The following is a 23883-nucleotide window of genomic DNA, read 5'->3' on the forward strand; positions in this document are numbered from 1 at the left end:
ACTTGTAGTCAAAGACTCTTTAATTAAGACTGCACTGAAAAGAGCTTTGATTCCAGACGTGTGTTACAGCCTGATGTTGTTTTCTCTGTCACTGCAGTAGATTACTGGAAGTGTAGTCCTTGATTAAAAAGATTGTGGGCAATTACATTCCATCTCCACATCTTCAGCTAGATCAGTAGCTTGTCAGTGGGTCACTGGGAATCAGACTGCCAGAACCTTTGTGCATGTTCAATTTATAAAAGACTGTTTTTGGCACAGCAGCCAACAGTCCCAGACAGCCAATACCTTATTAATGCACCATTAGCCACAAGGAACATTTTTAAGTTCACCTAATGCACAGGGAGCCACGAGGGCTTGCCTGGACTGACTCAGCACTTTGGAAGGTCTTTTCTCCCTTGCAGGGATCACACTGACTTCTGAATGAGCCCAGATGTCCCAAGCCTAAGAGCTGTTTTCCCCCTTATAGCCACCTTTATTATTTTGGTTTCTGATGGACTGGGATCGCTGTGGTTTGCTGAGCAATAGATACCTGCCAGAAAGGAGTTCTCTTTAGGATAACTAAAATGGTGAAAGGGATGATTAGCTGCTTCATAAGTGTCTGAAGAAGATGGGAAAAAGGTGGCTGAGGAATCATGTTTGAGCTATGCAAAAATCACAGATCAGGTGAGAGGAAAATTGTTTCTTCCCAATAAAAAAAAAAATCAACAGTTTTCAAAATAGGTCAACTTTCAGCATTCGATGAACTAGTAGACAACCATCCTGAAAAAAGGACTTTATTCAGCAGGTAGTGACTTCCCAAAACTTGCTACTTCAGAGGACTGGAGACAGTACCAGGCTTTTTGAATTGGATGAGTTTTAGACAAGAGGTCCAGAAACAATTTCCTAATACAGTATCAGTGGCTGTGGGAGGATGGGCTGAAAATGTGGCCAGGCTAACACAAGGTCCCTAATGAGCATCTCTCTCAGACCACTGGGCTCACCAAGAAACAGGTTTCTTATCTTCTTATTTCTTGGATTGCCAATGCTTTTGGGCTGCCTCTGGAAAGTCTCCTTAAGAGAAGAGATTTAAGATCTGATCCAATTTCAGCTTCAATCTCTATTCATATCTCTAAGTAATATAGCTCTAATACTTTTAAAACCAGGCACTGATCTTTGCTTCTAGTTTAACCGTGTCTTTTTATATTTACTGAATATATTTATATTCAGTGCAATAATGAGATTCCTCAAAAGCCTTTCATGCATGAAAGGAAACTAAACTCAAACAGCTCAGTCCTATGAATAATAAGGTGAGATGTGTCCCTGTGGGTCTCTGCCTGTCCATGGCTGGTATTTCTTTATTGTCACAGGCTCATTTTACGCCCATGCTCTTGGAAGTTTAATTAATTGCAAATGCAGGCGATGGAGAGTTGCTTTACAGTATAGTTGACTTTGGGCCAGAAGAAAGTACACATCTAACATATAGGAATTACAGCCCCACATCTGGGGGTGCTGAGAAAGAGACAATTACCTTTGAGCAGCACCTTGTCAGACACGGAGCTCGACAGAGCATGCAGCCAATGATCTTTAAAACTGTGCAGGGAGCATGACACCATGACACCATTAGGATTAACTATATTTTCCTACCTCATTTGGTGTACTTCTGTGTGAAGATTTATGTTAGGATAGGAACTACCAGGACTGCAGTCATGACTCAATACAGAACTAGCCTTTTCTAAGGCAATTTTTTATATATGTGCAAAAGCACATCTGAAACTTTTTTTTTTTAAACTAAATGTTCTTTCTTTCCCCTTGGACTGTTTTCCCCTCAAGGTCTTCTAGACAATCCTATTGCTGAGCCTTATGGTACAGAATGACTCCAGAGCTCCCACAGGTTCAGTGTGCTGCAGCTGAGTCTGGAGCATCTGGAAGGACAGGACACTGAGCTCAAAAGCAGCTCTTGCTTTTCTGTTGCTCAGCTGCAGTCCTGCCTGGTGCTGTTCCATCAGTGCTGTGCTCAGAAGCTGCTCCTGCTCGTGTGCCAGCAACAGTCTGACTTCTTAAAACAGGGGTTGGGTTGAGGAAGGGGAGAGGGAAGTGGCAGAAGGAGATTTATAACTCCACCGTGGTTCAGCACAGGTCTTCTCTTGGAAAGCACACAAGGGCAACTGGTTTTCCCCAGTTCTGCAGCATTTCTGATTCTCAGAAATAAGAAAGCTTCAGATCTTCTCCCATGTCATGCAGATTAACACAAGAATTATCAGGGTGCAGTGGCTGGGGGAAATGGTTCCCTCTGTACTAAAAACCCCTGACATTCTCTTTTGGGTGGAAGGGTCTGTCAGGTACAGCCTGGCATGCTGGGGTGTGTGAGACACTCAGGGTTTGTGCAGGGACAGCCAACACACTCACAGGGATCATCTATGGCAGGACAAGGGAAGGAGCCATGTTTTGTTTCAGGTTGGATGTTTAGAGCAGGATTAGTCAAGTCACCTGTAACAGGGAAGCACAGACCTCAATTTTAGCTGAGTTTGGGAGTTAACACTTCCAAAGAACAGCAAAATCCTATGACCTCATCCATTTCTCTGAATTAGCTGAAACTAATTATTAACTGAGAATAACATGTTCAGCAAAGATGCAAGGAAGCTCTTTTAACAGCAGAAACCTCCAACACTGCCTCACAGTCTGTAAGACAGGGCTTTTCTGACAGGGCTGTGTGTTCTCTTGGTCTGCTCTGCAAACTGAACTTTGCAGATGGAGATTCCCTCCAGCATGTCACTGGCCCAGCTGCACCCACAGCTCTGACAGAGGGCAGCAATGGAGAGAAGCCTGAGATTGCTATAAAATTTAGTTCCTGTAACATGCCAAGCCTCCAGTAGGAAAGTCATGTATTGGCTGATGGCTGAATTAGAGTGAGTGTGGGAGGAGGCAGCAGAGCTGCTCACACCCAGCCTGATGCATGCCATGGCACCAAGGTCAGCCAGCCTGGAGTAAATCATGGGCTGCATGAGCAGGGCTGCCTCAGGCACCTTCCTGCAGCCACAAACCATCCAAAAGCAGTGAGATATACAGCACTCAGCTAGAAAATAGCTCTTTATGGGCATGCTGAAATATGGTCTGCACATGGCTGGGTACCTCTCTTTGAATGACTTTCCCCTAGCAGTGAAAAATGTCTGGCTTCTATTTAGATGGCTGTGGGCACCCTTGAACTAAATTAGCTTTGTAAATGTTGGACTGGCAGTGGGAGGGTTGATTTCTGGAGAAATTCTTTTAATAATAAAACGCCTCATGAAAACTGCATTGACTTCAACCAGGCAGACTGTGGGCAGCTAGAAACTTCTGACTGCTTCAGTTTAACTCAGTGCTTTGGGGCTAACTAGAATACAATGTGTTGTCGTTGTGGTAAATGTCCCTCAGGAGCAGGAAAATCAAGGGCAGCATTATTTCCATGGACATCTGGTGGGTCAGGGCTGAGGAGAGGGAAACCCAAGGTGATACTCAGTGAGGAAACTTTGTGCTGCCAAGACACCTCTGTGAGATCAGTGGGATGTATAGGCTGGCAGCCTCCACTTGGCATTTCCCACATTGTGCAGAGGTATGACAAACACAAACATCAGACCTCCTCCCCCTCAGCCTTATTTATTCCATGCACTGACTCACTCCTGACAGTGCAGGGAGAAAGGCAGTGGGGTCTGTGCATTGCTGGGTGGGTTCACATGTCTGAAGGAACCATCTCCACATCTTCCAAGGCCTCCATAAAATCAGGTCTGAGTGCTAAACAGTTTCAGGAAACTCTGCTGAACTTTGTCTCTGAGGAAAGCCTTCCTGCCAGAAAGGATGCTCTGATGGGAACACTGCATTCCCAAGCCAAATTGCCCTTGGTATCACTTCCCCTTCTCTGCCAGCTAATAAAACCCTAATTTTCTCAAAGGGAAGTTCAAGCAGAGTTTTGACTTTGAAAAATAAGTGCCAGCAATTATCTGCCTTTTGATATAGCCAGTTCTATTGATATGCAATATTTAATAGGAAGTGTTTAAATATTATAGTGGCAGCATAAAAAACTACACTTGACCACAGAGAACGGTGTCCAAATTATTCCTTTGGCATCTAATGAAGGTTCAGTTTAAAGTAAGTCTTCCAGAAGTCTGACAGGCTATCTTGCCCCAACTTAAAATCCTCCTATGAAGTAGTTTCCTGAATGCTGCCCTTGGATGGGTTAGTTTGATTTTATTTTTTTCCTTTCCCCTTGGTGACCTACTGCAGTGGACACCAATTAAAGCATTTGGCAGGTTTCTTATGAATATAACCTTGAAACTGTGGAGCAATCTACTGGTGAAATGTGGCCAGCCTGTGCATATCTGTCCATCAAATGACACTATAAATGCTGTGGTCAGGAATGAGAGAATTTTAAGAAATTGAGGGTATCCTCCCTGCACACCACCCTGGTACTTGGCCCTGTCAGTTTATGCTGCAGGGACTCCTCTCCACCCCCTTCTATTTCAGGTCTTCTGACAAAGCTAATTATGGTAGCAAGTGACTTGCATCAATGACATTCAGGGAACACAAGCATTTGTGGGCTTGGGAGCTCTTGAGCATTGCCCTGTCTGTGAATTTTTCTTCTTCCAGTGAAAGTGTGATGGTTTGCTATTTATTTATGTTTAGGAAAATGCCTCTGCTATACATTCACCTTTTCTACTCTGCCAGTTTTGGATAATTAACAGCCTCAGACACCTGCTCAATTAAAGGCAGAGACTCCAAAAACTACATTCCCTTCTGGTTTGTTTTTTTTTTAAGCTTGAGAAGCAACGTAGCTTTTCTAACCCTAAAAGCATAGCCTGGGAACTGGATCTAGGTTCTTTGCTACCTCATGAATCACCACCCAGGCACTGATTCCACCCTGGAACTTGGAACAGCCTAATAACTCAGGAGCCAGGAGCCATCCCAGCTCCCCCACACACCCTGGCCTTGCATATGGCATTGCTGCATTGCTACTGGATATAAAAAGCCTACAGGATCTGTTTCAGTCAGGAAGCAGCTGGGACTGTGAATGCAGATGAGAACCAGACTTAATTCACTCAAGGAAAACGAGGCCAATAGAAAACGAACATTATTTTCCTGTCTATAATTGCATTTTAAGTGCATAATAAGTAGACGATGGTAACTATGTGCTAAAGGGTCCAAATGTTCTTAATTGATTAAAATAGCTTCTGAAGGCTGCTCTGGTGTGGATTTAACCCAACATGATATTATACCACTGCACCAGGATGAGTTTGTAGTTAACTACGTGTCTCTTCTCTGGGTCAGAGGGTTAATATGGTTTTCCACAGTTCAGAGAGCTGAAAAACTTGGTGCTGACAGTCCCCTGCCTCTGTCCCACTGACCTCAATAGAGGGACAACTGCAATATTTCAGCACCAAAACCCTGCTGTCTCCCATGCAAGCTGCAAGAGTCTTTTCCAGTGGTTAATAGAAAGTTCACCTTCTAGAAAGAAGCAGAAATTGGTGGTCAGACATGCTGAGCTGGGGGCACTGTGCCCAGCTGTTCTATTCTTTGTTTCCTTCTCTCTGCCCCAAATCTCTGGTATAAAACTCTGGTGTTTCACCTCAGTTTGAAGGTGTTAATAAACTGCACCTCAATAACCCAGAGCAGGTCTGGGAGTGAGCACAGGGTGAGCCAGGCTGGCAAACTGCAGGGAGGGGAGAGGCTTGGGATTGACAGGGGAAAATCATTTATCCCAGGACAGCAGGGTGAGGGGGACCATGCCTGGCTCTGTCCTGGTGAATATTGCATTGAGTTATAGCAGTGTGGTGAGATAGGAATTGAGTTTCTCCTCTGTGGCAACTTCAGGCCTGGGACTCCATCTATTCTGGGTTTATATTTCATATTTCAGAGATGGGAGAAAAAAAGTGAGTGTTTTCGTTGTGGGATAAGGTAGGAAAATCAAGAGTCTCTTTTCTCTGTGCAAGGAAGATACTAGGAAAAATTGTTTACTGTAGAGTCCTAGAATGTAAACATTATTAATCCTACCAAGACTTTTGCTTTCCAGCCAGAGAATGAGTGCACTTCTGAAGTGTCTTAAAGTTGGCTGCAGTACAGGTTGCTCAACATTAATTAAAAAAAAAACAAAACAGTAGCATAATCGTTATGGCCAGCCCAGTGTTTTAGCCCAGCTTCTTTAAACAGTCTAAATAAATCACTGACTTAATAAATAATTTTCCATGAAGTAGCATGGCAACTGCTCCAGTTCACTGCAGGTGTGCAGACAGCAGAACCTGAGCACTGACATTTGAAAGGCAGCATCTCTGGGTCTTGTCTTTTAATTGCAGAGCATTAAATCATAAAGCCCATCTTGCTCCAGGCTCTGCCTCAGCTGTGTCTTATGTTAACCTGTTGTCAAAATAAATTTGATTTGCAAATATACAAGAGCTGGGCTGATACTTTAATTTTAGCTCAATTATCTGAATGCAATTTTCACGCAAGGATTTAAGCACATGCCTGGCTTTAAATAGGTACTAAGGGCAGTCCTGAGAACGAAGCAGTGAGGACAGGATGTATAACTGCATTTAGGTTCTTAATTTCTTGTAGACTTGTGTAGCACTTCACAGATTCACAGGATGTTCTGAGCTGGAAGAGACCCATGAGGATTGCTGAATTCAGCTCTTAAATTGTCCATATGGGGATTGAACCCACAAGATTGGTATCATCAGCTCCCTGCTCCAACTGAGCTAAGACTTGAACGGAGCAGAGGTTTCAAGGAAGGATTCAAGAACCAATTTATTCCTATGCCTTTAACCTTTAACCTCAGTCCAGCCAATACTGTCAGATTTACAGTGAGTGCTTGATTTGCTGGATGGCACCTGGAATTGCCTTACATTGCAGTCTCTGCACTGGACATGGCACTTCTCCCAGTCTCCACCTTTATTATGGAATGTTGAGGCAGAAAATTGAAGCATTGCTAATTAAAGTATGGAGGAACTTTTTAACTTTAAAAATTAGTGCATTTATCTGAACTCTTCTTTGGCATTCAGATGGTTTCCTCATATCTCAAGAAACAGCAACTGTTTCTTTCCTGTAGGTTAATGTGTATGAATTAATTTAAATCCATGTGATAAGTGATATGAGATTGAGCTGAAAAAAAAATTACAAATCTGTGCTGACCATGCATATTATTTTTTAAAAAAAGCTCAAAATAACTTGCTTAGTAAATGAATACAAAGCCTTTGACATCATAGGTGCTTCAGACTAACATCCACACAGCTGGTAAAATGGAAGTTTGTCATCCTGAGTATTAAATGGGAGGAAGGTCAGAGAAATTAATTAAGCAAATATATGGCAAGCCTGACCTAGCAGTCATTAGAAACTCCAATCAATGAGTATTTGTTTTGCAGGACAAAACCATTACTGCTTACAGAAACATTAAAGAACCATGGACTTGGACCAAGAAGATAGAAATCTATTTTGGAAGGCTTTTCTTCCTAGCACAGGACATTTTTCAAGAGCATTTAATTGCACTTTTTCATTTTGGAACCGAATGGTAAATCCTATCCCACACTGACTGAGACCAGAGCCTCATATAACCCCTTCAGCAGCATTTGCCTTAAACAGCAGCAAATTTGGCAATGCCTGACTTTATTAATATGAAAGAAAGTGTTTGTTTAGCATAAAGAGAACTCCCTGTGATAAGTCTTTGGCCAAGGCTGGATTTTAGGTTTCAAATCCAGTGATGCTAGCAAATGACCAAACCAGCCTTGGCTTCTGGGATGTGCTGAGGTTCATGAATGGCAATTCTGTCACTGTCAGAACCCACAGACAGCCCAGGCCAGACCTCTGGGAAACATCCTCTGGATCTCTGGAGTTCCATGTTCTTATTTGGGAGACTTGCAGTAAAAAACACCAATACCAATGGACTTGCATATTCATTTTCAGCCTTATTTTGTGTTTTGGTGAGGGGTTGCTGGCAGTTTCAGCCATGTAGGATCATGTCTCCAGAGTCTCTGAACCCTTTTCCAGAATGGCAGCAATCATCTCCAGGCTGCAGAAAGGGCTGAGTGCTCCAGTTTTATTGCTCATTGTACCACAGGTGCTCTTAGGTCTGTGAAGGGTTTCTCTCTTTGTATTTCACAGGACACAACATTGGTAACTGCTGTTAGATGCTTCAAGGGCTAATCTTTTAAGAAGAAAAACTATTTAGCTTTCAGATTAATTTGCCTATGGCTTAAATGTTACCAGAATAATTGTAGATGTAGTTCACCAAATGCTGGACTTGGTGACAATAATATAATCTGGGAGTGTTTCCCTGGAAGCTCTGAGCAGTGACTGGGAATAAAACTTCTCCCTGGCTGAGGTGGTTCAGCTATAGATAAATAAGGACTATATGCTTTGGTACATTCCCTCTGCATTCTGCTTCAGTGCTTCACTTCCCCTTATTTTGATTTATTTATTTTTTTTCCTGGCATAAACTTAACACAAGACAGAGCTGTGCAAACTTGATAACCTCAAGGAATGATTTGGGACACAGTGATCTCAGCATAATGCTCTCCTCATTTATCCCCATAAACAACAAAGTCCATAAATCACCTTCCATCTGCTCTGGCATGCAGTGGCACTCAGGAAATGCTATGCAGAGCTCTCCATCATGCAAATATAGGCTGAGACCCTGTGGCCAGTGAAGCCAGCAAAGTGCAGACTTGCTTCCAAACATCGAACAAAGAAAACCACAAAATGAAATCTTGATTCCTCATTTCTTTTCTGGTGTTGTTTTGTTGGTTTTTTTGTTTGTTTGTTTGTTTGTTTGTTTGTTTTTAATATAAAAGAAAAAACGAAGTCAGACAAAATGATGTACACACATACTAAAGCACCTAGTTATTGATCTGCCTTTACCTTAAAGACATCCTTTTTCTCATTTGACACCCTCTGAGCTTGGTGAGTTTCATAAATCTGGTTTTTAAATATGGGAGAACTGAGCTGTGTAAAATTCCAGCTTTTTTTTTGAGGGAGGATGGGTGGGTGGGATGTGTTTTCTAAGAGAAAATCTTCTTTTTAAGGGTTTGACTCCAGATACCTCAAGTGATTCTCCATTCTGCCTGAAAATGTGCACTCAGAAAGTTTAAACTACAAACTGTGATATTCAGTTGTTAAGGCAGCAAATTATGTGAGCAGGGTGTTGTACTGCTGTGATTTGAACACCTTGGAAATGCTGAGGCACATTAAAATATTTTGAAGGCATTTAATGAATAATAAATGTATTTATTATTGCAATGCCACTCAAGCAGGGAAAACAACATCAGCTTGCATGAAAATACGTCGGCGACTGCTCTGCAGCAAACAGAAGTTGATTATATACAAATCTTTCCTGTGGCTGGGGCAGAAGTATTTTCTTGAATGCCTTTTACTCATCATCCCTTCCTTTTTACAAAGGAGAATTGTGGTTTCCCCTCTTTGCATGCACTTGCACTTCCTCGCCTTTTTTAGCTCCAGCAACTGGAAACTCTTTCTGCATCCTCCTTTTTTGTAACCTGGTGAAAAAGTGCTTTTATTCCTTCACCAATTCCTTTTCTAAAGAGTAGCCAGAAAGGACTTTAAGGGGCAGTGATTTTCACAGCACCCTTTCAGCATCCCTGGAGTTGTTCTGCTGTACAAGAAAATGCAGCATATTTTTGAGAAGGATTGAAAGTAAATGACTCCAGATTTTCTGCTCTGTACTCACACCAGTGTTTTAAGCACAGCTCCTCAGAAAGTTACTGAGATCTAAAAATATATGTGAAAAAAGAGGTATATAGAATCACTTTTGCTATTTTGATGTGGTTATTATTAATTCAGACACATTCTTGCTTGCCAAATGTATTTTACAAGACCTTTAGTAGTTACTGAACACCCTGCATGTCAATTTGTTCATTACCCAATGGGCAACATGTTAGTGCAAGTTTATATTACCAAGAGCTGAGTGGGGGGAAAAAAAGTGCTAATACAATGAGAAGAAACAATAAGAACAGAAATCAGAAAATTTTGCTGAGTAAATCTGTTTAGAAATAGAATTCATCTTTGTATTTAGTTCTTTAAAAAAATGGGGAGGAAACTCCTTGAGATAACCTAACAAAGAGATCAAGTGGGGAAGAAACAGCAATAGTTAGCCCATGTTATATGATAAAAGAAAAAATATTGTAGAAATTTGATTGTCCCTCTCCTTTTCCCTCTGACATAAATTGTATTTGGAACATTTACTTATTTTTATTTCACAATAACACAAATATGGGAAAGAAGACAGGAAGTACTGGACCAGATCCCACTTTCCTCACCTCTACATGTTTGGTCTTCTAATTTTATTCCTTATTTTGAAATTCTCTTTGATTTGGCTTTCAAGGTGAGGAATATTCCTGACAGCAGCAGTGACATGGCACAGCAGCAGGACTGGCACAGCCAACTGAAGCCTTTTTTGCAGCTGCTTTTGCTTTTCCTCTCTCTTACAGTAGCATTTCACAAAAATCCATTCTTTTAGAGAATAATGCTTTAATAATGGAGAAAAAACAGAAGTTTAGAATAGACTGTTGTTTGCTGCTATGAAGTAAGGTGGGAGATTAAATAATAAATCATGTAGAGGAAAGGTTGAAAATTAGTCTAATCACTCAAAAATTCTGAGGGAACAGCTATTCTTATTTTTCCCCTGCTGGTTACTACTCTGTTTTATGGTTTAAACTGCTTTTAAAAATGCTGACTTTTTCTATGCCATAGAACTTCAAAATATTTCAGAGAAGTGCTATTGGGCAGTTGTGTAATAAAATTACTATCTGCTTGCAATCATATATTCTGCTGCTGTCCAAAGATCATCTTCTCTCAGGACACCCACAGAATTTAATAGGGCTGGGGGAGAAATTTTTCTTTTCCTGATCAACCTTATCATGTGTTCCAGGCAGTCAGTGGGTGAGACACTTTGTTGGATTGTGTGATGAAGAGGGGGAAAAGCAAGGAAAATGTCCTAGCCAAGGGTTTGGGGCTCTAGTTTGGTGTTCTATAATTATTCCTTCCACAAGTCCCTTCCTCCCCAAAAAACAGAGCACCTTGGTGGTAATGCTCTAGTTCCAGGTGAGGCAATCCTGGTTTTCTCACAGAAAATAGATTTGAAGTTCTGTATCAGCTGCATTGGTTATTGACCATGATCTTTGCTCAGAGAAACACTGATAGCAATGTTCTTTGAAAGGTTCCCTGAGCTCCTCTGCCTCTTCTCCCCCCATTTCTGGCAAGGGGTGACCTGGAATTACCTGCTGTGGGATTTTTGAGTTAGGGTTTTGGGACACCACACACCTTGCACTTGGAGAAGATGCTTTCAGCTGATGCTGAGCCGTTTTGGGGAGCTCTGTGTGTCCCCAAGCAAGGTCACCTGGCCCACCTCAAACCTTGCCACTTCGCTACCCTGGCTGTGCTCAGACTCTCAGTGTTCTCCAGCCGTGCAGCTCCCGTGCTTGCCACTGATTAATATCCATTATTATCTCCTTAGAACAGACCCAACCCTGGTGCAAACTATTTTGCATATCACGAACTTTGTGTGAGCAAATGGAATTGCAAATGGAGGCAGAAAGATGTTGTTGCAGGAAACATTGGTTTTCCTTTTTCTTTTTTTTTCTTTCTTTTTTTTTTTCTTTTTTTAAAGGAATAAAAAGTAGGTGAGGCAGCACAGATTCCTGTTGTTCACTGTTTTCCTCTCATTGTGGGGTGACTTGTTCCACTGCCTCCTGTTATGTTTACTAATGTGTAGCTTAAATTGTCAGTTAAGCTACCTCTCAATTTAGCCAAAGGTTTTAATGTAGGAACATAAGGAGATTACAGGAACAAATTGTCAGGAGAAAAGGAAGCTAAAGACAACGGTTCTGATCCCTACACAAATAAGGCAACAAGACTCTTTGCACAGAGTATCTCATTCTTACCAAATCCAACAGATAAAATTCTGCTAGACTGCCAGTGTTATTTCCTTCTCTGCTATTAATTTCAAAAAACTGCTGCAGGCATGAATGTTTTGCAGATACTTGCTTTAAGATACAAAGAGTTGTCCAAATGCAGACAGGAAAATACAATATTTTTTTTTCCTGGGAGATGGAAAATCACTTGGAAAATTCTTCTGCACTATGTCCAAAATATCAGCAAAGCATTTGTGCACTTCAGTGTCCCAAGGCAATGTTCTGAGAATGATGCCAACTGCCATTGATTTCCATTTCGGAATGATTCCTTTAAAAAAGTGTTTTGGTTTGAACAACCAAAAGCAGGCATAAATTATTCCCTTTCTCAACATTCCCATGCTCATTCTCTGACAACTATCCACATAAAAACTTTATCTTTGGTGGGTGGGTAGTAGGGAATGCAGAAAATCCCAGGTTAGTACAAAAAGGATGGGGTGTTTATTTTGGGTGTGTTTGTTTTCTGACAGTGTCTAACACTCCCCTACCCACCAGGTTGTCACTGAAGCATCCCTTCAGCCCTACACCTGAGAAGAGTGGGCTTCAAGACCACAACCAGCTCAGCTGGCTCAGAGTTAGCCCTGGGATTACCCCTCTGTGACATTAAAATGTCAATAATGTATGCACCAACCTTGCCAAATCTCTCCGTGTCCTCTGCTTAGAAAGCGTTGACTCCACAAAACCTCCTTTTAGATGCCAAATTCATTTATTTCAATTCCTGTGCTGGAGTCAGCTTCCAAACAGACTCCACAGAAGTTTGCTACAGCTCCTGCTTCCAGTTGGCCGAGCTTCGAAGTGCACTAGAAAGGCTCATCTGTTCCTGGAGATGAAAAGTTTCTCTTTACTTCATTCACCTGAAAAAATGGCTTGCAAAGCTGTGTTAGAGCTATTTCCAGCAAAGTTCACATTGCTGTGTTTCAGTTATTGCTGTGGCATAGCACATAACGTGGCTATAACTGCAGATGGGGTAGGGAACTTTCGTAGAAAGTATTACCTCCAATGTGGTAGGGTTATTATTGTGTTTCCAGGGCAGCAAGAAACCAAGGTCATGCATCTTTAGAAGTTACCTCTTGTCAGCCAAGACAGAGTAATAGACTGCCTATGAGCTCTAGACCATCTCAGAAAACCAAATAAGTTTAAATCACTAAATCAGAGTTCATAAAAAAGCTCAGCCCAGGTTGGTTGCTGCTGTGATTCCTTCACACAGCTGCTCTGTCCCTTTCAGTGTTAAACTATAACTCCTGTGAATTTTAACTAAGAAGAATTCAATGTGCTCCTTTGCTGCCAAACTGGCCAGTGAAGTCACTGGAGCACACAGAAATGGTTTGAGGGCAGCAGGTTTACATACACACTTTGTATTTGAATAGATGGGGCTGAGTTGCCACGCCAGCCATGGTAACTGCAGTGTGGATAAAGGGTGAGGCTGATCTCTTGTGTTTGCAGTGTGTGAGGTGAGAAGTTTCACCTGCAACATATGCAGCATGGCCAGGCATTTGAAACCCAGGCAGGGATCACTGAAGGGTTTGTTCCATGCTCAGTACACAGATATTTCAGTGCTAACCAAAAGGAGAAAAGAGCCTAGGAGTCAGCTGAGGTGTTTTCTCAGGGATGGTGACTGATTAAACACCACCTGGAAACATAACACCACTTTTAAAGCAAGTTCCCAGGTTCAGGGGAACCAGAGGGCTGTTCTGTCAATCAGACAGCACATGTAACTCAATCTGTGCTGTATTTAATTTGTGCCTCCATTGCCCATGGGCAGGGATAGAGAGCAGTGCTCACAAGATGCTATTCCTGCAGGACTACAAGCTCAAGGAAAGGAGCTCCGAGTGCTGCAAACAGAAAGGAGGAATAGAAAACTTCTGAGCTTTCTTTGTGTCATGAAAAACTTAGTATATTCCTTTCATAATGTGGACAAATGCTACAAAAAGTTTGTGGTTTTTGTGGGCTCCAGTGGCTCTCAAGCCCTTCTTGGCAGCCCTTTTAGTGGGCAGCTGGTGGAAACCCCAAAGATGAACCCTAGGGCTTTCACCTTTTGTGTTTACATGTACACAACTATAAATTCAATGCCCTCTCTGTATTTCACTGCTGTTCAACCTCTTGCTCTTACAGACAGTGATGGTTTCTGTACAGACTGTGCTCCCTAACAGCTAGGTAGTGTCCTTTTAAATCAATCACAGTGTCATGGGGTAGTTTTGGAGACAAACACTGATGTCAGCCATTCCCTGACAGGTTGCTGTACAAGTCTGTCCAGTGAGCTCAAAATGAAGCAGCACATGGAAATACCCCAATTTTGGCTGCTGAAATGTTCAGCTGCTTTGTCAAGACAGACAGGTGAATCCAGCTGGGACTGCTGCTTTGCTCTTGCCTTAGAGACAGAAAGTGCCTTAGCACTAAATATTGCTTAAGGAAACTTATAGAGGAATGTATGCTGCTTGCATTTCTTTCCGGATCTTGATTTGATGGGGATTTTTTGGGGGTTTTGGTTTTTTCAGAGAATCTGCTTCGTTTGTATGCACTTGTTATTTCTCATCAAAATCTCAGTTTTACGGGGATTATATGAAAGAAATGCTTTAAATATAAAAAAAAAGACACATCCCCTTGCTGGTTTTCTCTACGTTTTGAGATCTAAGGATGTCCAAATGGCTTTTTAAATCAAATCCTGAGCTATGGAGTATAATACAAAACACTCTCCCTAGGCACAGTATTTCCTCATAAAAAAAGTTACTCCATCTACTTAAATTCTGTCTGTAACCAAATTTTATTTGTGCCTGTATTATGCTTTCACTCCTCTTCTAAAATATTCTTTCCTTTGTTCCACACATAATTTAAATCAAAGCAATATTAGAAAACAAGAGGATGGCACAAAACTTCATTGCCTGTACCAGTCCAGCTATGAATGTTTAATGTGTGTGGGACTGAGGCAAATAAAAGCCCTGAGGAGAGCTGGGTGTTTGCACAGGAGGGGCTGCTCACCCCAGCTGGGGTTTGCAAGGTCATGATCTCCTGAATTTCCTTTTTTCTGCACCATAAGCATCACCAAAAATACTCCCCATATAACTTCCACAGAAGTCAGTAGGAGTCTCCTCACTGCCTTCCATGGATTTGGGATCAAGACCCAAAAGCAGAAGGCAGCTGGGGAAAAACTCCTTCACAGATGCAGTTCTGAGTTTGTTTTGGCTTTTTTTTTTTTTCTTCACTTGCTATTACCAACCTGTTCCCCTTCTCCAGGCAATTCTTAAAAGAGCTCATTACTAAGATCTGGCAGAAGGAAAATGATATGGAGTGAAAGCAGGTGTTTCCAAACAGGAGAATCTGCTTCTTGCCAGAAAATACCCATAGTGAACATGGAGATGAGAACTGTCAATGCTGCACTGGTGTGACAGAGTCTGAATGGGAGAGAATAGAATGCCACTCATCTTCAGTGTGCTGACCAAATATAGCACATGAAAAGAGTAAGGAGAGATATTTCTGAATACTTGTGCGGCTGAACAAGAATTGGATCAGCTTTACTTGGGTATTTCCTTTCTGGCTGCCTTTTGCTTGCAACTTGCAAAACTGCAGTGATGATATAGTGAACTCAGAGGCAGAATATAATCCAGAAAACACCATTTTCTGGTGGTTTGCTGATGCAGATGGTAGAAAATCTCGCAGTTTTTCTTCCTGGGAAACATTTCTGCTGGCTGTAAGACACAAAGATGGTCATGTAAAGTTGTTTAAAAAAAAAAAAAGCAAGTAATGAAGTAATGTTGCAAAATTGTGATTCTAAATATGGGGATTATCTAAAATTCAACTTTGCGTGATTTGCATATGTGGTGATCCTTTTGAAGCTCTGCTGAGGTTACTGTCCAAAGATATAAAATTCTTTATTCTAAAATGCTTTCATATGCTTGAAGATGAAAGCTTTGAAGCACAAATCCTAAAGAATACCAAAAAATCGAAGACAAAATGAATGCAATGTTTATTTTTTCAGAGTTCACTTTTTTTTTTTTTAGTTTCTTTGAGTTTCATGACTTTGAGTAATTCTGATTTGCCATTATTTGGCCTTCTAATGGGAGACACTCTACTGACAAGATCTTACTGACAAAAATTGGCTCTTTCTATGTTGAGAGCTGAGGTTTCCTCTTCTTTTCAGTCCTACTATTTTTCATAGCCTCTAACGTGGCTTTTGGCTCACAGGTCTCACCAGGATTTTTAAAAATCACATCCCTGGAAGTTCTAGGAGAGGTTGGATGGAGCTCTGAGCATCCTGGTCCAGTGGAAGATTTCTTGCCCATGGCAGGGAATTGGAAGGAGATGAGCTTTAAGTCCCTTCCAACCCAAACCATTCTGTGATCCTATAATTGATCTCCTCCCAGCTGGATTAGACTCAGACTGAGGGCAGAACTCTAAAGTGGTGAAAATCCAAAACAATTCTGCAACATATGGTGTGATATGGTTATTTGGTAAGAAGTTATAGATATATTGGTGATGCTGACACAGGGAGTGGGAGCTTGAATTTGAATATGGAAACAAAATTGGATGGGTGACATCAGCTGCCTTGGATGGGTTTATAAGACAAACTAAATGTGTGAAGCAGCAAATTCTCCAGTAATCATGAGATCAATCAGATGGGGCAGGGAGAGAAATTCTTTTCCACCAGGTAGTTTAGATTTGCTTGGGCATGTGGCTCTTTGCATCCATCAGTGCTGATTGAAAATCTAGTGCAAAGCCTGGAAGGAAAACCTGTGATTTATGATAAAAGGAAATAAATCATTCCCTGTTTCTAGCAGAAGAAATGTGAACATCTGTGTTTTCAGCAACCTTCTGTCTCATTTGCTCATCTTTCCCTCTGAACAAAGTCCTGACTGACACTGGGGATAAAATGTTCTTCCCATCTAGGAATCTCTCTGGATAACTACTATAAATTCTGAGTATCCCTGGATAGGATCCCCAGAGGCTTAGTCTCCCCAGGGCTGGATGAAATAAATTTGAAACTCAGATGCTAAAATAATGCTGAGAAGAGGTGTGTGTCTCCACAGCCATTGCTCAAGCAACCCTTGTTTAGTTCATGTGCTGTTTCCTTTGTATTTGGGTCCAAAAGGAATGAAAATATCATGAAAGGTTCCATGAACTCATGAAGATTCAGAGCTGAGCACACGGCATTTGGAGTTTCTTCCAGATGTTCCAGCGAAAATCAGGTGCTGATCTGCAGTTTGTGGCTCATGATCAAGTTTAATAGAACACAAACTTCCACAGCCTTCTTTTAAAACTCAATGCCTTGAATTACCTTCCAAAAAGCCAGAATTCTTGCCTAAAGCCTTCAGGAATAGAAGCAGAAGGTGACAGAACTGTGGACCAGTTCTTCTGAGCCTTGTGAAGGTCGCCCTGCTTTACCAGGTGCACTTTGAAGATACTTTGCCAAACATAGCGTGTGATCTTTCTAATTCTGCGTGGTTTTTGTGTGCATATCTCCACCTTTGGAAGAACACTTGGGAAAGGCAGGGACATTATTTTTGCTCCTGTTTTGAACAGCAGCTCAGGCAGCAGGCTTTAGGAAGTACTCTGTCTTAGTCCTTTAATCCTCCTTGAATGCTACTGCACTGCTGCTTTACTCACAGTGGGTTCTGGGGTTTGTGTGGGTGAGGAAAGTGAAGAGAGTCATTGTGGCAAATGAAGTATCCTGAATTGTAGCTATTACAGAGTATTAAGTAATTGTCCTTGGTAAGAAGTGATAGCAGAAAATAATAGCATATTCATTTTGTTGTTGAAAATGGACTGTCTAAGCATATATCTGAAAATCCCAATTAAATTCAATCTTGATGCTCACAGCAGATAAGTATAATGAAGATTCTAAGAGATTTTATTCCATACATATGAATAAAATAATTACTATGCAGCATATCTAAGTAGTTGACGCCATGAGAAACTCTACCCTTGAAAAACAAGAAAGAAAAAAATGTCCTTTCTTTTGTAGTCAGAAAGAAAGTATTGACTATGTATGCGGCACATTCCGGATGTCACTAGCTGTAAGATACATCTCTTTATAAACATGACAGTTCTACTAAGCATGGTACAAAAATTCCCTGCTCTTGTATGAAAGCAGCTAAACCTCCCTCTTTGAGAACGTGCTGAATGTCGTGTCTTTTACTGTGACATCGTCTGCGCCATTGGTTCCTGGTGCAACTATGACACACACTTTCCCTGGGCTTTGAAATGATGCAGCATGTTTATCCACCCACTGCATATTCTTTTATACAGTTTTGCACTGGAAGTTTTGTCTCTGGTACTTAAATGACAGTTGTATTCTTACTGCCAAGGAATGCTGCCTGTGCTTCTGCACGTCAAAAACTGGTAGAAGTACAGTGATGCAAATTGAAGTAGTTCAGGGGACTACAAATGTTGAGCAGCTACTCTTCATTAATTAAATTGACTTGCAACTCATTACTGGCTGTGTAGGACAAAATTAGTAAACTTCCCTTTGTGTGTTTCTCTGTCAGGTTGCAATGCAATGAAGTGAGTTTGACTTCTGAGGCAAAGCTCCTGCCAGTGTTACTTACTGACAAGATGAGGTGAAAAATATTTGTTTGCTAATATACTTATTCCAGACTGAGAAATTAGATTTTATACCTAATGTTCTCCATTTTACATTTGACATGAACAATAATAATTGGCAAATAATTCTGAGGTTCCAGTTCAGGAAACACATTTTGATTAGAGACTCAGAATTGCATGAAGGCATAAAACCCGACATAATCTTTCTTTTTGTCTTGTGATTCTCGTTATGAATCCAGTGTCTTTCCAACATCCAACTCTTTATTTGCATTTCTTTCCCTCCCCTGTTTCGTTCCTCAGAGAAAATAATTTGAAAACAGTAGCTTGTTAAATTGCCAGAATTAGTTTACCTGAAAATATCCAATGATCATTCAATCAAAACTGTGCGTTCTGAGCACGTTCTAATTACAGGTAAAATCCCTGCTCTTTCCTCATGACAGATATGGCAACAGTAGCTTCATAATGCTCAGGGATATCTTATAATAAATCCTCATATGTTACAAGTTCGCTACTGGCTTTGCTGGAAATCTAGATGGAGAAAACAGGGATGGATGAGACACACAGATTGTGAATCTGTGACTGGAAAAATTGCACTGATCTTAGGTTCAAGTCCTTAAATGAGAGCAACTATAGCACCTATCAAGTGCTTATAAACAGACGGGGAGAAGCCAGGATTGGAGAGAAAGGGAGGAGAGGAGCAGATCAGATTCAGATGTGATCCACCCTCCTTCTAAATTTGTCCATCTTCAAAAGTTGTACAGCTAATGAAGAATAATTATGTTATTAATTTTGCATTATCTTGGAAATTGCAAGTCAATAGCACCATATGTCACAAGGCTGCTCTTTGATAAAAAGGAGAAAATTCTCTTGACTGCAGTGTCAGAGGAAATAACTCTTTTCAGCACCTGAGCATCAATCTCAAGGAGAAAACTCTCCAAGACATGCATGTTGCACAGGAGTGAAAAGGTAACAAAACTTCCAGGGTATTTCTCGGTGTCATCAGCTGTGTCTGGGACTAAACATTACACAGATTTTCAGCAGCATCTCTGCAAAAACTCTTTTGGAAGAAACTGAATTTCATTTGTGTGATTTTTGAGAATTATCCCTTCAAATATAGTGACACTACAAATTTTGCTCAAAACTAAAATGACAGCTAAATCAGAGGAATTTTTCTTTCTTCATTATGTGAAGACTTCCAACATGCTTCCCAATATTTTACAATAATGAAATAACCCCCAACTTGTAAACAAAGTGGGAAAACCACAGAATACTTTCATTAGTGCTCCTTTACAAGAAACTAATGGGTATTTATTTTTGACATTTGACTGAGCAGCAAAAACAAAATCGCTAACTTTTGGTAGTTGCATGTACTGTTCTCTTAAAAATTTAGCATACATTGCCTTAAAGAGTTAAACATGTCTGAAGCCCAAAATGGCAGTGAGGCTCAAGGCAGGCAGTTATCCTAAAGCCAGAGCTCGTAAGTCACTGAGGAAGCTGAACCAAAAAACCAGAGAAATGAATCTTGGTATTAGTTCCTAAGTAAGAGAACAAAACCTGGATGGTTAAATTTGCTTTAAATGCTGCACAGATCTTTCCAAAGGCCTGCAATTACTGCCCAAATGCTAATTTTGCCAACACTTTCAAACTATGCAAAAATCCCTCTTCCTATAAAGCAAACTTTAACTCATGCTTTCCCTCTCCTACTCAGTACAAACAGAAAGCTGCTACTGCAGAGTACAGAAACAGAACATCTGAATCTGAAGAAAGCCACAGCAATGCTATGATAAAGTACTGCTTACAAACATTTCTCTACAAAAAAAAAGCATCTGCAATTTCAGACCACAGTGAAGAATTCACCACAAACTAGAAATTAGCCAAATCTGCTGAAGTGAAATAGGAGTATTACCCACCATCAGGGCACTCATTCACATAGTTTCAATCTACAATTTACCATTACCCAAAGGCACAGCCCCTGTAAATCCAGCATCAGAGTACCCAGTACTAGTACAGAAAATAGTTTGCACCTGAGCACAGGAAACATGCTGCATGATGAAGGAGAACACAAATGCCTGCTGACATTAAGTTATTAAGCACCATCTCTGTCCAAACAGTGTCAAAGATGACCACAGAAATCCCCCCAGAGCGAGCAGTCCTAGTTCAGCACAGGACATACAGCCAGCACTGCCCTGCAACACCCACACAGCACACAAAGCAAACCATACAGTCCCTGCAAATCCACTCCATCCCTTCACTTCGCTTAGAAACAACAACAAAAATCATGCAGCCCTGCTCCCGGACTGGAGGTTGCCTCTCTCCCAGCAGAAGCTGCAAAGGCTTCAGCTCCTGCTCAGCCCAGGGAAGCAGTGCCTGCTGCAATATCCCAGCACTTACTGCATTGCTTTTCAGCGGAGCGAAAGTGGCTGCTCTTCCCGGGCACACATGGCTCGCTCAGCCGGAGGGTTCTCTATTCAGCACAATCCAGCTCCAAAGTCTCTGCATGTGGAGGGGAATTGCCTCTGCTCTCTACTGGGGGTTTCTGGCTGCAGTGGCTGCTCACCCTATCCATTGCCTCTGGTGTATGCTAAGTAAGCAATCCCCTGGGTCTTCATAACGAAAGGATGAGGAGTCACAGCTTTCGAGAGCAGATAAGGTGTTCTGCCGAGAGCCTCTGTGCTTCCATGGCATTTTAAAGGCAAAGGGGCTGGGGATGCTTCATCTTGCCTTACAGTTCTGCATCGTGCAAGTTGTCGTATTCTGCAACTTGCAGGGGAATTCTCAGCCAAACACTAATTTATTTGTTTCCGAGGGAGCTCAAGTTAACAATAGAAATTCGAGCCAATGCATTTTTTAAATGATGAGAAGGCACTCTGTCAGTTGAACTGAACCTTCTGTTTTTCAGAAGTACAAGTGAAGGGGAGGGGTTTCCTAGCTCTGAAATGCACTGTACCAACCCTGCTGGATACAGTCAGAAAGTCGTAGCCTAAAACTTCATGGATTAACATCTCAGATTTAACAGGCTCCAAGCACTGCTCTAGTCTCAAAGGAGGAGCTGTCACCCCTGTCCTTTGTCTGCAGAGTGTCTGTCACTTATGGGGTCCTGCATGCAGACAGGGTAAAATTAATGAGCAGTAATAATAAAGAGGCAGAATGACCAAGAGCCACAGTGCCACTAATTTCTCGTTAGGAACCTTAATTTTTTCACTGCACTGAGATGTTTGACTCTGTGCCTTTGGGAAGCCGTGGGGGAATTGCTCTCCCCATAACCAGCCTGAGTGAGGTGGAAGGCGAGTGGATTTGTGAGGCTGAACCACCAACCCTGACCTTCAAAGGGACTCTCAGGAGAAAAGCCCATTCTGGGGCTGTGCTTACCTGTTACCCAGGCCTCCTGTAAATGCTAATTGTGCCTAACCATGTGTGGCAAATCCGTGAAAACAAATACATTGCAGTCCTGCGGGCAAAAATGGGGATATTTTTTCCACATAGGCAACCCAATAGATAACACAGCAATTATTGATAAAATTTCTATGACCAGGTGCTGTGTAAAATGTCCATTCACTCATCACCCAGGGCTCTTGGGCAGGGGAGATTTTCTCTGCCACTGTTTGGGGCATTAGGATATCATGAGAACAGCAGCAGCTTTGTGCTGGTGAGGGAAGGTTTTGACCCCCTTAGCAAAGGCTTTGAGCATCCCCAGGGGCTGATTATCCTTTCAGATAGCACAGGGAAATCCCAGCCACCAAAACAGTGTGGCTAATAAATTTTTCAGGATTATTAATTGGATTCTTTAGAAAAAGGGCACTCAAGGACAGGCATCTAGAAGCAGCCCATTTCCCCTTTGAAAAGTGTTTTATTAGATGGGCTTCAGTTTTTTTCTGAAATTTCTAAACAAATGCAGCTTTCTGTGATACCTGTCAGCATCATTGGTCCTATACCTATTGTTTTCTGTGCTATAATTTCTGCCTGTGAAAATGCCAAAAATACTCAGTCTTCCTGGCTGACAGATGTTGCTGGAAAGGTGCTGCTTTGCACTTTCACAAAAATAACACCTTGGAGGAGAGGGGAAACAGCACATATCGGTGTCAACACCAGTGGGTTCCTCTGAAAAGAGAAGCAATTCCTATGGTAGCAAAGCTGACCTTTTTTTCTCACTCTTGTGCTCACAGCTGTGTTTAGCACCTCAAGGTAACAAATTTGTTGAGTCATAGAAAGCAAGAACCAACAAAGCTGCCTGGAATTTTAAGCTTGTTTTATATGTAATTATGTATTATGTGTGCGTCTTAACTTTTAAAATGCAGACAAGGCACAGTCCCTGTCCCAGGGAATATCCAGTCAAGTCAGAGAAAATGATGCAGACATGAAACAACCAGGATTGCCAGGTGATAGCCTTGTTGCAAGCAAAGCAAGAAAACCTGGATGGATTTGGGAGCTGCAGTGTTGGTAGCAGAAACAATTCACTCACCCTGAAGGTTCTCAGCTTTTATAGGACCCTGTAGAAAGGCACTGCAATTTTCCTCTTTATTCCTGCCTCACCCTTTTGGAGTATATTGATCCTTTGAATAAGTCCATTTACTTTCTTTGGTTGGGGCTAAGCTATAATGGATTTCTTTAAAGTATGAGTTGGACAAAAATAATCGAGCCAGCACCGTTATTAGGTGTGGATCTTTTTAATATTCCAGGAAACACCAGCCCTGGCCATGGGCAGATAAGTAGTTATTCTAACAAGCATAACAATCTCATGTTCTGGAGCTGTGGTGAGGGAAGGATTATAGATTTCAGTGGATCATTCTCCTTTGGTTTTCTGGGCTCCTTGCCTCAGTTCAATAGCACAGGAACTCTGCCATGCTAACACATCACTTTACTTTCTGTTGGTAACAGTATTTTAAACCCTGAAAACAAAGAAACAGGCAACTGATTTACTGGGGAGAGGCACAAAGGATGACAGCATGGTCTCAAAGCCTCTAGGAGACACTGAAAACCGAAAAGCACAGTTGTGTGCTCACCCAAAGACCCCACAAAACAAAAAGGAACCTGAAAGTGCAAATGTCTTTGCAGTCATCTCAATAAAAATCAAGTCTGTTTTAAAATAACTCTCCCATTGAAGGACAGACCAATAAACTGCCTGGAAGTGTGGGGCTGTCAGGTTGTTGTTTTGCAGGGAGCTACCAGTGACTAAGAAGCAGTGTTGCACAAGATGATTTAACTGAGGAGCTTTTCCAAGCCAGCTGGAGAGTGTATTGTATTTGCAAACTGCAATAAAGAAGAATTGAATTTTAACCTTCCTGCTAGAGAAGTGTAAAGGGTTTATAATTGACTCTGGGCATGTAATATTGAAGAGAGCCATATAGTGCAGAGTGCTTGTCTGTGAGAAAAGTAAACCAGTTTAGGTACGAATTTATGTTTGTTGTAAATTTATTTATTTGTTTGTCATAAA

At 41.5% G+C, this 23883-nt stretch overlaps 1 protein-coding gene and 1 long non-coding RNA gene across 3 annotated transcripts in view; one reads left to right on the top strand and one right to left on the bottom strand.

Annotated features, from left to right (window-relative positions):
- The window catches only part of CTXND1 (cortexin domain containing 1), a 34238-nt gene extending 12953 nt beyond the window's left edge, over nucleotides 1-21285 (bottom strand). The window contains exons 1-2 of one of the 2 annotated variants that reach the window (XM_085070471.1): nucleotides 20844-21285; nucleotides 12550-12738 (exon numbers count right to left, since the gene is read on the bottom strand). The gene's annotated coding sequence lies outside the window, so the exon portion shown is untranslated. The remainder of the gene's footprint in view (nucleotides 1-12549; nucleotides 12739-20843) is intronic. The other variant, XM_085070469.1, reaches the window with a different exon arrangement.
- LOC146432659 (uncharacterized) overlaps nucleotides 1-23883 on the top strand; it is a 48878-nt gene that overhangs the window by 10937 nt on the left and 14058 nt on the right. The window lies entirely within an intron of this gene.

The sequence above is a fragment of the Lichenostomus cassidix genome, chromosome 10 (genome assembly GCF_008360975.1).
Source record: "Lichenostomus cassidix isolate B80296 chromosome 10, HeHo_3.0, whole genome shotgun sequence".
NCBI lineage: Eukaryota > Metazoa > Chordata > Aves > Passeriformes > Meliphagidae > Lichenostomus > Lichenostomus cassidix.